The sequence below is a fragment of the Alligator mississippiensis genome, chromosome 5 (assembly GCF_030867095.1).
Source record: "Alligator mississippiensis isolate rAllMis1 chromosome 5, rAllMis1, whole genome shotgun sequence".
Lineage (NCBI taxonomy): Eukaryota > Metazoa > Chordata > Crocodylia > Alligatoridae > Alligator > Alligator mississippiensis.
The window spans coordinates 132,289,938-132,305,337 of record NC_081828.1 but is presented as its reverse complement, the minus strand read 5'-3'; the positions used below and the strand labels follow the sequence as shown (position 1 = coordinate 132,305,337).

The following is a 15,400-nucleotide window of genomic DNA, read 5'->3' as shown; positions in this document are numbered from 1 at the left end:
GGTCACCATCACTGATGACAACCATTGATCGGGGACTGCTGGCAAGTCTATGCCCTTCATGCAGCAGCTGGACACCATTCTTGCACCCTCGGGCCGTGGCCACAGCCATGCCATGTACTTGAGCACAGGTGGCCTGACCAAGCCTTTACTATGCCCTGGCACCTGCAGTGACATATCATGAGGGGGGGGGGCCTCTCAGGCCACTAGCAGCCCATCCCACCAAGCTCCCCATCCCTGGCATCATCCAGAAGCTCTGGGAGCCACGGCCAGTGCCTGTCCTGCCAGCTTTGTGGCCTCAGCCCTGCCCATGAGGCAAGGCTGGCTATATCCCCACCCACCACCAGCAGCTTCAGCTCCTCCCTGGAGGGAGCCTTGGCTTCTGCTGCACCCTTCTGACCCAGGACACTGCCGGGAGCTGCACATCATCACCATGAGTGGGGACTGACCTGAGCCACTGGGCATGCCAGCATCGCCCAGTTGGTAAGCCCTGCACTGGGGTGAGGGCCTTCTCTGCCCTGGCCCATGGCCTCTGGCCCTGCCCTGGCCCACCCTTTCCACCTGGCCTACCTGTGCTCCCCTGGCATCCAGGTTCCCCTGCCAGCATGCAACGAGTTGAGAGATAGTACAAAACTTTACTGAGCAACCTGTAGCCTCACAGCTAGGATGGGCATGGGCCTCTCATGTACTGAGGAATGCATCAATGCTGGTGGTGATGTCAAGGCAGGGAAGTGGCTCTGAAGCTGTGACAGCAGATGCTGCCAGGAACCAGGCCTGTCTGTGTGTGGAAGTGGGGTGTGGGAGGCAGGCTGCCTGCAGGCAGCACCCAGCAACCCTCCTGCCTCTAGGAAATAAGTGGGGATGGGGGGCTCAGTTGGCTGGGCCCAGGCCTGCCTACCCAGCTTACCGTGGTCTGTGGGCATCTGTGCCCATTGTTGGGGAGGGAGGGGTAATGGGCTCTGTTGTTGCAGGGGGAGGGGGAAATCTGTTTCTGCGATGGGAATAAAGTGGTTTTCAGAGAACTGTCCACAGTGAGTATGGCACTGGGGGTGGGTGGTGGGGTGGGGGTCCATGGGCAGCTGTCCAGGCAGGCTACAGTGGAGAGTGCAGGAGGAGGTGTTCAGCCAGTGCCTCTTGTACCCAGTGCCCTGGCCCCCACTGGCAGGTGAGCGGCTCACCTGGGGCCTTGGCAGGGGGGGCCACTGCTGTTGCTGCTGCCATAGCTGGTGCTCCCAGTGCCAGGTGCCCTCTGCTTGCTGTGACTTCTCTACGCAGGCCTCACAAAACAGCTGCCCCCTCCAGCCTCACAGGTGTTATGCAGCATGCAGGCTGCAATGATGACTATGGGGATGTTGGCCTTAGTGACCTCAAGGTGGGCAGTGAGGGTGTACCAGCATCCCTTCAGCCATGCAAAGGTGCACTGGGTGAAATGGGTCTGGCAGGGATCCAGTTGGCCAGTGCTGGGAGGAGCAGATAAGTAGGGTCCCCATTGAGGAAGGGCAGGAAAATCATTGTGCCCAGCTGGAGGTCCGGCACCCCTAGTATGAAGTGGCTGCCCTGCACCCAAGCTGGCAGGGCGGAGTTCCAAAACATGCGGGTGTTGTGGCCACTGCCTGCCCAGCCAGTGCTCATGTTTGTGAAGGCTGATGTGGTGGTCTATAATGGCCTGGAGCACAACAGAGTGGAAGTGCTGCTGGTGTAGTAGGTGTGGTTGCCATGGGGTGGGCAGGTTACAGGAATGTGGATCCCATCCAGGGCCCCAGTGCTCTGGGGGAAGCCCAGGGCACGGACCCCCACCACCACCACCAAGGGACAAGCACAAGCAGCACCATGTGCCCAAGCACATCGTGGAGGGTGCTGCACACCTCCAGGATGGCCTTCCTAGTGGTGGTTTGCCCATGCCAAACAAGGCTGGCAGGTGTGGCCTGCTTGAACAGGGTGATGGCCAGCTGGGAGTCCACAGAGAAGGGCTGCAGCCTGGTAGTGTTCTGCAGCTCCAGGTGTAGACAGAACTGCTCCAGGAGATCCTGGAAGGTGGGCCAGATCATCTGGAATGCCTCCAGCCACTGCTTATCCTCCCAGGTGGCCTGGACAACATGCAGCTACCAGTCCTGGCTTGCTGGTTATGCCCAGAGGAGGTGGGGCTGTGGAGGCCCAAGAGGGCATGGACAACCCTAGCAATGGCAGTCAGGAAATTAACGGGGTCTAGGAGGAGGCTCTGCACACTGCTTCCAGCCAGAAAAGCGGCTGGCTAGGTACTCGGAAGTGGGGGCTGTCTTTTAAAGATGGCTGCTGGTCGCAGGCACCTGCGACTGGAGCCTCCAGCTTCCTCTGGTGGCAGGAGCCCATTGCAGGGTCACAGCAAATCTGGTCCTGCTTCCCTGCATGTGTAGATGCTTGTCCAGGAGTGTTTACTCTCAAGTAGTTTAAATGCTGGATTAAATGCATGTGTAGACATGCCCAGTGTGTGGACAGGTGTCCCACCTTTCCATATTTTCTGTATCATGTTGGTTGCCTGTGGTACATTATAAAACCCTGGTGTGCTCCAGTTTGGATCACTAATGGGAGGTGCAGCACTCCACCTGGCTTCTACTCTTCTGCTTGTAACACTATTTGTGCCCTCCAAGACTCTGTCCAGATACCATATTTGTCCCTTACTTTCTCTACTGACATTACCCTTTGGATGTACTTTTCCATCCATCTTTCTATGTTTTCTGCCTCTAGTAAATCTGTGTACATTCAAACTATAATCACTGTTTCTCTTGACTTTTCCCCGCTATGAATGTTATCCCTCTTAATTCCTCCCTCCTAACTTCCTCGGCATATTTCTTCCAAAAGTTCTCATACCCTTCTCCATCCAATAAGTCAATTCCAATAGCAGGTTCAGACAAATAATCACTCCTCCTTTAGTACATAAACTGTTCAGTTCAACTGAAGTTTTCAACATTCAGACCTTCTGAATGTTGCATTGAATTGTTCTGCTATTTGTCTTGTTTAGATTGCATATATGTTTGCAAAGATAATGGCTCTCAAGCTGGCTAATAGGACTGCTGGTTGAAGTCAGCAAGGTGAGCTTATTGGAGAACGGGATCAGAGAATGCTTTTGTATTCTTATTGTCAGTTTCCACCACCATGTATGGGTAAATGGGTAAGGGTAGCCAAAGTATTTAAATAATCAGTTTCTCCCATAACTGATGGGAGCTTTAAATTTGGCTGCTAGAATCTAAGTCCCCATGGCAGCATAGGCACTGAGACATGTTCAGCTTATACAGATTGCAGCCCAGTTAGTGCTAAATATTGCGTCCTGAATTGCACTCCCACGTTATTCAGAGCTCCAAAATGCCCTTCAAAGTTTTCCAAGCTCAGTTTATTGTATTATCTTTGTCATTATGAAGTGCAGAAGTGTATGTTTGTTATGATTGCTCTTCATTTGGTTTGAGTCAACCTCATTTTTGTTTTTCTTTTAGCAGGGGAGGAGTCCAGTGCTTTGAATAATTAAACCATATAAATAGTTCATGTCAGGAATATGGCATAGAATACCAAAACCTCTTATGTAAACGCCATGTGTTTTTACTTCTACTGTCTAATGGGCTTGAACTAGGTTTAAAAAAAATATTGTCATGAAAAATTAAAGATGATAATAATAGGCATTATTATCCTGTTTGTTACATGCTGCTAATTTAGAGAGATTTAGATTTCTCCTGGGGAGCCGTTTGATGTATATTTGTTTTCAATTAAATTTGTATATGCTGCTTTAAAGAGAAAGAGATTCTATTTTCCTTCTGTATTTTCTTAAACTGGGGGGGAGAAATAGAAGTACTATTTCCCCCTTTCATGTTGTGTATAAGAACCTAATGCTATGCATTATAAAGAGGTTGTGAAGTTGGACAATTAATCAGCCTTTATGTAATTGGAAGTTAAAATTCATTAGCTTTATATCAGAGTGAGTGTTATGAGAGAGAGCATGTTGTGAGTGAGAGGGAGAGAGCCTTATAATTAAGGAAGTGCGTAAATAATAATGAAAGTCATTAGTTCCATTCAGTTTGTAAGAATGTCATAAATGTAATTGGAGCATTAAAGTGAAATCCACAATGACAAACATTAACAATACAAAAGAGAGAAAATGTGGTTATCTTTAGTTTGACAGATAATGTCAGCTTTCTTGTGTTGCCCACACGGTACACAGGAAAATGTTATGAACAGTTTTATTTTAATATTTTCATTATAAGGTATTTGGGAATACAATACCACAAAAGCACAAGGAGGTTTCACATTTGTGAACCAAGAGTGCCTTGCAGAGTACAGAGTTCACCACTGACTGACTAAAGCAATAGACAGGAAAAGTTCTCTCACCGACGAGAGATTGTTTTTGATGTTGCGGTAAGTGTGAAGCACAATACAGACTGGTATTGAGTTTCCCGTCTCTCTAGATATGTAGTTTGAATGTTTCTTTCTTTAAAAAAAAAAAAAAAAAGAGGGGGAGGGAAGAAAGGAAGAAAATGATTTAACAATTATGCAGGAAATTATATGATGCTAAAATTGTACCATGTTCTGCTGTTTCAATGGAGGGGACTTTCTACAGTATTGTGCATTGCACAGGCTATAATTTTAGGGTGTGAAAAAATGTAGATTCTAAACAAAGGAAAATTTAAATATGTCTAGTGGATAAGGCAAAGTGAAACAAAAAGAAGGCAGCTGGAGAAAATATGGAGGGGGGGACTGTATTATTTTAAGGGCAGTGAGTGATAAATAACTGTGCTTAAGAATAAAGTCTGTAAGTCTGTCAGTACTGGCAACAAAGTATCTCTCTGTGTTTTGTGTTTAAGGTGTTACAATATGCCAGTGTCATTTTGTGTCGAACAGATCCAATTTTGACAATAGCAGTTGTTCATTCTTTATAGTGACTCCTCTTCAGTAGACTAACAGGCATGAAAGTCTGCTCCAAGTTGTTCAGGAGAAACCGTGTGAATTGCTGAGATGATACCAATCAAACTCATTTTATGTTAGGCTCTTTGGAAATGAGCTGTAGTCCCTGAAGAGGGAAGCTGATTCCAGTGTGCTGGTAATTGGGGGGGGGGGGGGGGGGGGGGGGGGGAGGGAAGGGAGGAATGTGACTAAGTGATTTAGACTGATGCAAGCACACCAGGGTGTAATGGTCACGAGATATGATAGACCATAATGGAGGTCATCCAGTGTACCAGAGGGACCACTGCCCTGAGCCAGTATGGCAGTTCTGATGGTCCCTCTTAAATGCTTCTCAGATTGGGATTTTAACCACTATGTCCAAGTGGAAACCATGTAATTTCCTTACCATGTAGGAAAGTTTTTGGTACATGTTTTTACATGTTTTCAGTAGTCTTTTGGGTTACCAGCACCTTTGTGTACCATACCTTTACTGTAAGTGTTTAAGATGGTACTAACATATCATGTAGCTTAGGGTTGCTGTGCACTGACTGTATGGTGTGACAGGTCAGTGCAGGAGTAATACTGACTAGACTGCATTATGGCTCTAACTGCCTTTTAAAATTATTATTATTATTATTATTATTTTACTGGGGATAAACAAAACTGACTTGGTGGTACATACATAGGAACAGAGAGGCTGGCAGATATGTTCCCACTAGCAGCCTGCAAAGTGCTGGTTTTGGAAAGCATGATGCAGTGCAGTCTTTCTTGATTCCAGATTGCTTCTGATCTTTCAGCTCATCTCTGTATGATTTGACATATGCAGTATGGTACTCAGAGCAACGGCTTCATCTCACACGGCCCATGCAGGAAAACTGTATGTCAGCAAAGCTTCCCTCCATTGTGAAGAATCATGTAATCTCCAGTGTAGAGTTCACGATCACCATTTGATTTCACCTTTCTATTACTTTCTGCTCTTCAAAGTAACCAGAATATTGAGTGAAGGTCAGGAGGGTGGGGAAGGGGACTGTTGTATTTTTATACAGATGGAAACTTTATTCTTTTAACATTTTAGTTGCAGTTCCCTTCCTACAGGGACCATGGGATTTTATATTGGTTCATGTACAGTTTCTGTAACAGCTTGTTGATAATTTTACAATCTGACTTGATCATCCTTGTTAAGATTAACTATATGTTTAATGATTTTTTAAGACTCCCAGATAATCCATTACTGCTGTAACAATTTGACTATTTGGGATTAGAGCATCTACAAATATAAGAGGATAAATCTTGAAAATTTTACCTGCTTTTCAGTATGTCCTAGCTCAGGAAAAAATATGATTAACTTCAATGGGAGTAGAAAGCAGGACAGAGTTGCACCTCGTGGATGAACTAATTCAGAGATGCATAAGCTTTCACAAGCAACAGCTCACTCCATCAAATACTGAGCAACCATGTGTTGCTTGTGAAAGCTTCTGCATCTCTGAATTAGTCTGAGGTGCAACTCTGCCCTGGCTTTTGTCTGACTTGAGACTAACCAAGCTACCTACTTCTCTCTGTTCAATAGCAGTGTTACCTGAATGAGGGCAGAGTAAATAGAGAGAGGCCAGTCATCTTTTTCCATATATGAACTCACAGCAGAAAGCCTAAAATGGGATTTTTTTAAAACTCTCTTTAAAGGAATATGCACCCATTTAGCAAGTTGGCACATGTTTTTCTCACGGGTATATTTCAGGGAATATACCCTAGGCCACCTTCCAGGCTCAGAAATCCTAGAGACTCAGCATGAGATAAGGAAAAAACTACTCAGGGACTCCAGGATTTCACTTCAGCATTGACTCTCAAGTGCTAGTGAAGATGTGTTACCCAGTTTCCCCAGCTGGTGCTAGCCCCAGAAATTGCATTACAGAAGGTTTTGCGTTATGGGATGGCACGCAAGACCATGAGAAAGTAATGCAGCCAACTATCTGAGCTATTGTGGTCAGGATCCTCTGCAACAAGAACTGTTATAAAGGCTCAGCCCACATTCAAAAAGATCCAAAGTTCATCCTTGCACTTCGTATTTAACAAAGATCCCACTCACGCTCAAGGTTTGTAGGATCATCATGCCTCTAAAGAATAAAATTGATATGTGAGGGCCTGATCCTACACTCACTGAAATCAGTGGAAAAAAATCTGTACGTCTGCAAAGATGCTAAACACCCAGTTTAGAACAGATTAGCTGTTTCTATAAGTAGAAGCTCACAGGGCGAGACATCCAAGGGAAATTTCAAAGGTGTGATTTAGGCATGCAGCAAGTGCATATTCTCTTTTGATCGCCCTGGGATTTGGGGGAGGATAAGCAGTGCAGGAGTGTTCTGAAAATCTGGCCCGCTGTAACAGCAACAACTAGGGAAGCTAAGCAATCCTCTGTCCACTAGAAACCTACCCTGTATCATATACAGATCACCAGCCAGCCTCGCTCTGAAGTTCTTGTCTTTAGATGACACCAGAATAATGGCAGGATTTATGCTGAGTGCAAACTTCAGCAGGGGTCAGGAAAGAAAACCTGTGTCCAATGCACTCAAAACTGCTGGTCAACTTGCTACACCAGAAATGTGCTTAGACCCTTAACAGTGGTTGTGCAGCAACTTCCATTCAAAGCTATGTGTGGCAACTGGTGCCAGGCAGGCAGCAGCGCTGGACAGGAGGACTCTGGTAATAACTAATTTATATTGCCTATTCAGACAAAGAACAGCTAAAGCAATAGTAAAAGTGGACTTCATTTAAGACCTGCTGTCTGCTTCCATGTGTCTGATTACTAAAAGGAGAACAAATATTTTGCCTGGGAACATTGTATGAGACAAAGAAGTGTTTCTACATAAAGAGGTACATAAATAGGAAAAGGAGTAGTAGGGCTTTTTTATTAACAGAATGCAAATCAGTCAACATGGAAAGCCTGAGGATCACCGATCTCTAAACTTACACAATGTTATCTGGTGTCACTGAAAGCAGGGAGGTTCAATCTCACCCTAGCATACAAGTAGACAGTGGCATATATATCTGCCTGGACAGAAACAGAGCAGAGATGCACTTGAACTTCAGTGTAGTCCAAAAAACAGAACAGGACATTTGGGTGAACATTACCACAGGGAGTGGGGCAAAAGAGCGAAAGGGAAAAACAAGTATTTCCAACCTCTCCTGTTGTGCTGACAGTTCTTGATACATGCATTCACTCTTACTACTCATGGGTATACATCCTTAAAAACCCTTTGCCTTCCTCATAACATCATGGTCACTATTCAGTGTCACACGATTCCCTACCAAGTAAACTCGCAACCATTTCAATCTTGATCTGTGATCCTTGACCAGAATATTGCAGTTGTATCATCAACATTTCTGTGTAGAGGATAAACATCCGTCACTCTCTTTATATGAAGTCATAATAGAGAAATAAGCTTATCTTTCTGCATGTCTATCTGCCCCCCTAGGAGAAGAGCTCAGCCAACAGAGAGTCTTCTAGTCAAGACTCATTTTCTGCTTATGCAGCTCAGGAGAAAGAAAATGCAAAAGGCTAGAGCAGATCCATTAGTGGCTTCCATTACATCAGACCTCAAAACACAATTGTACCAAAGCAAAAGTGTGGTTGAAAGACACCATCAAAGCCTGCCCTTCCAGCTGTGGGTCAGTCATCTCTTCTCTAATGTGAACAAGGCTCCTCAGGGGAAACCAAGGATTGGGTGCCTGTGGTGTCACATGGGGTCTTCTGGAAGGACTGGTACCAAATTTCCTAAGGACCATGCATAATGAGCGAAATGGAGATGATGGAATTGTGACTTCTGCATGTCTGCCCTCAGTTCCACACTTTGGGACATACTGGCTTCCATGGTGAGCCCGAGATCCTGGCTTATCTGAGACACCATGAAGCCTTGTTAGCCTAGATTCTTGATTTTCCTCAGCCTCTTGGCCTACCCTTCTCTTGCTTTGGTACATACCACTCTAAAATGGTTAGGTATTGTGCAACCACCACAGTTTCTTGAAAGTCACCAGATTACCATCCAGCTGAATTATTTGTCTCTCTCTCCTTCCACCACCCGTCCTGTTTCGTTCTAGTCACCTTTCCCCTACTCTTGCATCTAGCTTTGCTCTAACCCAAGTCTTGATGGCTTTCTTTTTTTCCCATTTCTCACAAACTGTTGAAATTTCTTTAGAAACATTCACCTGTGTTTTCCTTTTTTTTCTTCCTTTTTTATAAAATCAGTTGAAGTGGGATTACTGGCTGTGCAGCATTCAGAGCAACTGATGAGTAACTGGTGCCTGACTAGCTTCATCTGTGCCTGCTGCTATAGCTCTGTCTATAACTTAACTAAGTCAAAAGGCACCTAGTGGAGCACTGTGTGGGGCCTCTAAGTAGCCAACCCATTAACTATGTGCCACCTCTGCCCTCATGTCAACCCCCAGGACTTTCAGGTGACTGGAGAGAAAATGAATAGTCTGACAATCTACAGCTACTCCAAACATACACAGAACCCATGAAACACTGTGCAATAGGCTATTTGCACCCAGCTTTTAATGCTCGGGCTCAAATTATTACTGGTTCGTTTGAGAGTTCTGGCTGAGTAAGGATGGCAGCTTCTGGCTCTGAGAGATCACAGGCACTATCCCGGAGGGTGCTGGGCTATGTGTCTGAAGATAGGCATTAAGAGAACATGTTTTCAGAAGATACAGATTTGTTACATCAACCATTTGGAATCTCAGAGAAAAACTTAAAGGGGATTTTAAAATGTCAGACAGAAAGAAATGATGATTTTCACTGACTGGGAAAACTACCTTTCTTAGCCTTTTCAGCAGCAGATCACATTAGTAGTAGTAGTAGTACTGTTGCTGTTGTTTATTTTTTTTAAAGGTTTAATTTATTATTCCTTCAAGGAGAGCTACTTTATAGGTTGGGGGACTGATCCTAAACTAATGAAGTCCTTTACAAAGCTATCATTGACTTTAGTGGGAGGAAGATTAGATCTTAGTTTTCCTTTAGGTCCTCAAAACCACAGCAAGCTGCACACAAATGGCTTTGCTCATTTTCCATGGGATGCTAATCATTGTGCTAGAATAAACATGTCAGCTCCACCTGAAAAGAAAAAGAAAACTGTATTTAATTATATTCATGCATTTCTAATGGTCATTTTGAATATGATGTTGACCTTTCTAAGTCTGTTTCGCATATGGTAAATTTGTTAGAACATTTAGAACTTAAAACATAAAAACTTAAAATAAAAAACCACTCTTTTTCAGAATATTATGTTGCAATGTATTAATTATCCAGTGATTTAATTACAGAATCCTAAACCAAATCATTATATGCCTCCAATCACCACAGTTTGCAAATTACCCTCCTTTCACTGAAAAATGACTCATGCCTGAGGTTATGTGTAACCAGACCAGTAATGCAAGTTCATCATACCACATTAAACGTTGTTTTATGAAATAACTAAATAGTGGTTCAGGGGTTAAAGACATGGATCCTTGTGCATGTTTAACCTGACACAAGTTTCCAGACTCAGTTATGCTTTGGAAGACAAACATCTTTTCTACATATATGTACGTATTAGACACAAAGCACACAAGTAAAATAACTAGGTCCTTTGTTTTGAAAATATCAGCCAATATACTGAATTTAGTTCCTTTCTCAAGCAGAAGCATCCACTGCTGTTTTGGTTAAGGAAGGACTACATGTTTGGATTTGTTTATGGCCCAGTTTGCAAACTCATCTACCCACATGGTCTGTAGCCCTAGTTAATAGGGCCTGCAGGCCATTTAGCATATTGAATTTAAGGTCCCAGTACTGAAAACTAAAGCTCAATATAATTTAAACATATATCTAAATACAGGGTGGGCAGGGAACTGGAACTGTTTTTACAGCCTTCTGAAAAAGTCTGACTAGATAAACACATTTGCTTACAGACCTGACATCTGTTGACTTACTGAAAGTCATGTCCTTAACCAAAGGGAAAGCTTTTCTCCCTGGGCACGCCTACACATTCATTACAGCACATTAAGTTGAGTACCAGTAATTAATGCGCTGTAATCGGCACTACTGCACAAAAACGCCTGCACATGCTTTTTTGTGACGTTAATGTGTAGTAGACTAATTCTACTGCACATTACTGTATGAGCATGGGTTTTGCCTGCTGCATTAATGCACAATAGAATTAGTCTGCTGTGCTTGAAGCATCTCATGTAAATGTGCCCACTGTGTTACAAGTTAGTATATGGAGTAGCAGACAATGTCACATATCTCTAAAATGGAGATTTTCCTTTGTGCAGGAAAAATCCTATGAAGTGAAATATAGTGATTCAGGACTTCCACGTGTTCTCTTGGCTATAACAAGGTCTAGGCAAGGCTTCTTGGGCAAAAGGAGATTATTGTCTCTTGTTCTGTAGATGTTGCTTATGATCCCAGTCGCTATCCTCGGGTCTTGAACTTGTAGTTCAGGGGCTGGCACAAGTATTATGTACAAATCCCATTTTTCCAAGTACCTCACATTAGTTGCTCTAGCTGGCATTTTTTCCCTAGCATTTAACAAGCATTTTTTACCAAATGGTGGGAAGTCAGCAATAATGGCAACAAGCTACCTCTGCTAGGTTCTGATGCACAAGGTTTGATGGAACAGACTGCCAAGTCTGCAGGGTATGTACATAACATACATATGTAATGCCCATACATTTCCACCTCTCTCACTGGAATTAAGTGAAGCAACCTCTGGGGAAGGAAGTAGCTCAGGACATGTTGCTATGTTGCATACCCATCTACCACCTACCCCCTTCTAACATCCACTGCTCAACCCTAATTATCATGCCTCCCCCTCTCCTGCTTTGCAGGCAGGTGGGTGTTGCAGAGTGTCTGCTTAAGAAAGGAGTGATTCTTCAGCATCCTAATGCAGTATTTGAATTATCAGTGCCCTGCTAGATAGCCTGCTTTGGGGGAAGTTGGCCAGTGGAACTGTTAAACAAATAGCCTGCTCTGGGATAAATGAAAGTTGTATCACTCATGTATGGATCAGGCCTCTGCATCTACATATCATAGATATTTGGGAGGGTAATAGTTGGTCTATAATAAGGCAGTGTGAACATTTTACAAGCGAAGAGATGGACCCCTGCTCTGTATAGTCTCTGTATAGTATAATTTTGATACTTGCTACTTTGTACTGTAACAGCCAACTCTTCAATACAGCAAGGCTTGCTTATAACCTTCTTTCTGCTATTTTTGCCTGTTCCACAAGTTCTATTTTACAGTGTAAGGCTATATTAAATAATGAAATTTAAAATGGAAGGAGCTCTACACTACGCTAATAGGAATAAGCCACATCAGGAGGTACATTAGTATTGTAGGCTTTTGGTGCACTTGGCTGAATGCCTCCGATCACTCAAGGCGTGCACCAACAGTCTGCTAATGCACACCCCGTTGTGGCTCATTGCTTGCTATATTCTTACAGTCTGATGCCATTCAGCAGTCCATTTTAAAGGCAGGTGTTGACTTCCGAAGGGAGAGGGATTCCAAGGGCTTCAACATAATACTTCATAAAGCCAATATTTTTCCCCGCTTTGTATCTTTAGCATCTTTTCGTTTATAAAGTAGTTATCTGGCACTTACAAGCCTGGAGAATTGTATTTTGTAACTGGAATATTTTTGGTTTTGTTCTAAAGGGAGTGACTGAAAATACTACATTTGAAAATGATTAATTTTAGAAAATCACCCATGCGAGATGGAATCTGTTGGTCTGACTCTCTATAGAAGTGATTAGACTATTTCATACTGTCTCATGAGTTTATGCTTATTGCCTGTTTATTTTTCATGTATAGGATTAGTAATTACAGCCAGTACAAGCCACTTCTGTCTCCTTTCTGGTTATTGTAGTATGGGGCATTGTGCCACACACACACTTGATTATTCACAAAGCGTGTGTTTCCAGCAGTTGAATTGCTGGATCTGCCCTACATGAGGTAGGGCGATTGCATTTGGGCTTGTACAGCTATAATTTTGCTGCATATTAATAGCCACCTAGCAAAGAGGTAAATGTCCTTCTCTCGGCTGGGTGCAGAACAGTTGCTTTTAGATGCAATCAGCTGGGCAAAACAGGGCCAGGCTTTTCAACTGGATAACAGGGGTGTGATGTCTGGGAAGCGTTTTATTTTCAGTGGCTCTTTCTCTCTGCATTGTTGCATGCAGCCCGGCTCGGAAACAGGATTGAGTCGGATGCTGGCTGGAGGGGATGCGTTGAGCTGGGGGGCGGGTGGTAGGGAGGGGATCATGTGCCCCATATTGAAGCAGTTCAGATGCTCCCACACAAAAGCTGTAGCAGTCTTTTTTGCTTTCAGCAGCTCAGCTGATCAGCAGAGAGGCTGTCAAATATCCCTGAGCCATAATTGTGCTAATAAATTCCTCCCCAGTCCTGCGCTAACCTGTTCTCCGCAGTCAAGGGCCCATAGCTATATATCTATATAGATATATATTTAGATATTATCTATAGAGATATCAATATATATATCTTTAGAGGTATCAAAATATCTATCTATATAGATGTCCATATATAGCTATGTATCTAGATGGCTATCTAGATGGTTATATAGCTATCTATCTAGATAGCTATATGTAGATATCTAGAGATATCTATATAGCTCTATCTATACACACACATATATATAAAGCTGTATATATATATATATATATATATATATACACGTACACACACATACATCTGTATAGCTATATTTGTAGCTATATAGCTACATACCCATATATGTAGCTATATCACTATATAGACATATCCTAGATAGCTAGCTAAATAACTAGATATCTGTCTATATAGATATAAATATAGATATATGTAGCTATATGCATATGTATCTATATGGCTATCTATCTAGATAACTATAGGCCTTTGACTCTGGAGAACAGGTTGATGCAGAGTGCTGTCTGGGAGTGCTGCCATGCAAGTGAGAAGTCAGCTTGGTTGGCAGTTTCAAGGCCAGGATCTTCTCCCCCCACTAGATCCTGGATTTTGTCCATATGGCCTCTCCAAGCTGGAACCTGAGAGTGATTACAAAAGAAATGGCACACTAGATAGATAGATAGATAGATAGATAGATAGATAGATAGATAGATAGATAGCTGACAGAGAGAGAGGAACCTGAGAGAGAGAGAAAACACTAGATAGATAGATAGATAGATAGATAGATAGATAGATAGATAGATAGATAGATAGATAGATGGTTGAACCTGAGAGAGAGATACCTGCGAGTGATTACAAACCCATGGCACCCTGGACAGCCAAGCAGGCAGACAGATCGGTGGGTAGATAGCGCGTCTATATAGAGCAAGCTGGCTGGGTGGGTGATAGCTGAAGATAATAACTAGCTCTCTCTAGATCTCTCCCCTGCTCTACAGAACAGACCTTGGGGGGTGCGAGGGGGTGGGGGGGAAGCAGCAAATAACAAGAAATTGCGGGAGCTGAATGAGCCTTCCCCTTATTAGTGCTGCTCCTGTGCTTTGTCTGCGGTGCGGGCTGGGCTGGGGCTGGGGCCGGGCGGGGGGCAGTGCGAGCGGATGACATACCGTGCCGGGATCCAGCCCCGCGCGCACACACGCGCCCACACACACGCGCGCGGCTCGTCTCCCCTCTCCGCGGTGTATTTCGCGAGCGGAGCGAAGGGCGCGGGGCGGGGGCCAGGCCGATGGCAGCGGCGGCGGCGGAGTCAGCTGCTGTCGCCGCGCGGCAGCCGGGGCCGGAGCAGCCGGGGCCGGGCGCGGGCGCGGGCGGGCGCTGCAGGGCCGGGCCGGGGCGTGGGCGGGCAGCGCGACTGCTCGGGCGGGAGGGGCGGCGGCGGCGGCAGGATCGGCGGCGAGGCAGAGCGGCGCGCACACACGCGCACACACACATGCAGACACGCGCACGCAGAGGCGCACGCACACGCGCCGGGGCTACATAAGGCAGGCGGAGGGGCAGAGGCAGAGGGGCAGAGCGAGGCGCGGCGCCGGGCAGGAGGAGGAGGAGGAGGAGGCGGCGGCGGAGGCGGAAAAGGAGACCATGCCTTTGAGGAAGGCGGCGGCCACTTGACTGGAGCAGCCTCGGCGGCGGCCAAGTAAACAAACAGCCCCCACCCCCACCCCCTCCGAAAACTCCCCCAACCAAACCAAAACCCAAAGTAAACCCACCCCAGAAGCTGGCGGGCACGCAAGGTAAAGAGCTCCCGGGCGCTCCGGGTCCTTTGTCCTTGTCCTTGGCGTTGCAGCATGTCTGTGTCCTCCTCGCTTCCATCTCCGCATCCCCTTTCCCTCCCCCCACCCCTGCCTTGGTTTGGGGCTCAGGGGGCGGCAGCCTGAGAAGCAGGGCCCGGGCGCGGAGCCCCCGGGTGCTCGGGGAGGCGACCTGGACGCGGTCCTGGCTGTGCTGGGTGGGCACCGGAGATCCTGGCTCTGAAGCCACCAGCCCAGCTGGCTTCTCGCTTGCATGGCAGCCCT

The 15,400-nt window shown here is 45.3% G+C and overlaps 1 protein-coding gene and 1 long non-coding RNA gene across 18 annotated transcripts in view; one reads left to right on the top strand and one right to left on the bottom strand.

Annotated features, from left to right (window-relative positions):
* Positions 1-9,751: 9,751 nt before the first annotated feature.
* On the bottom strand, positions 9,752-14,851 carry LOC132250877 (uncharacterized). Its single transcript, XR_009462547.1, has 2 exons — positions 14,495-14,851; positions 9,752-10,009 (listed from the first exon to the last, which is right to left on the bottom strand). It is a non-coding gene; the product is annotated as an uncharacterized LOC132250877 (long non-coding RNA).
* A 93-nt stretch (positions 14,852-14,944) lies between these two features.
* ARPP21 (cAMP regulated phosphoprotein 21) overlaps positions 14,945-15,400 on the top strand; it is a 184,832-nt gene continuing 184,376 nt past the window's right edge. For 3 of the 17 annotated variants that reach the window (XM_059728720.1, XM_059728717.1, XM_059728714.1), the window contains exon 1: positions 14,998-15,118. The gene's annotated coding sequence lies outside the window, so the exon portion shown is untranslated. Of the gene's footprint in view, positions 15,119-15,400 lie in introns of all 17 variants that reach the window. The other 14 variants (XM_059728710.1, XM_059728718.1, XM_059728708.1 and 11 more) reach the window with 9 other exon arrangements.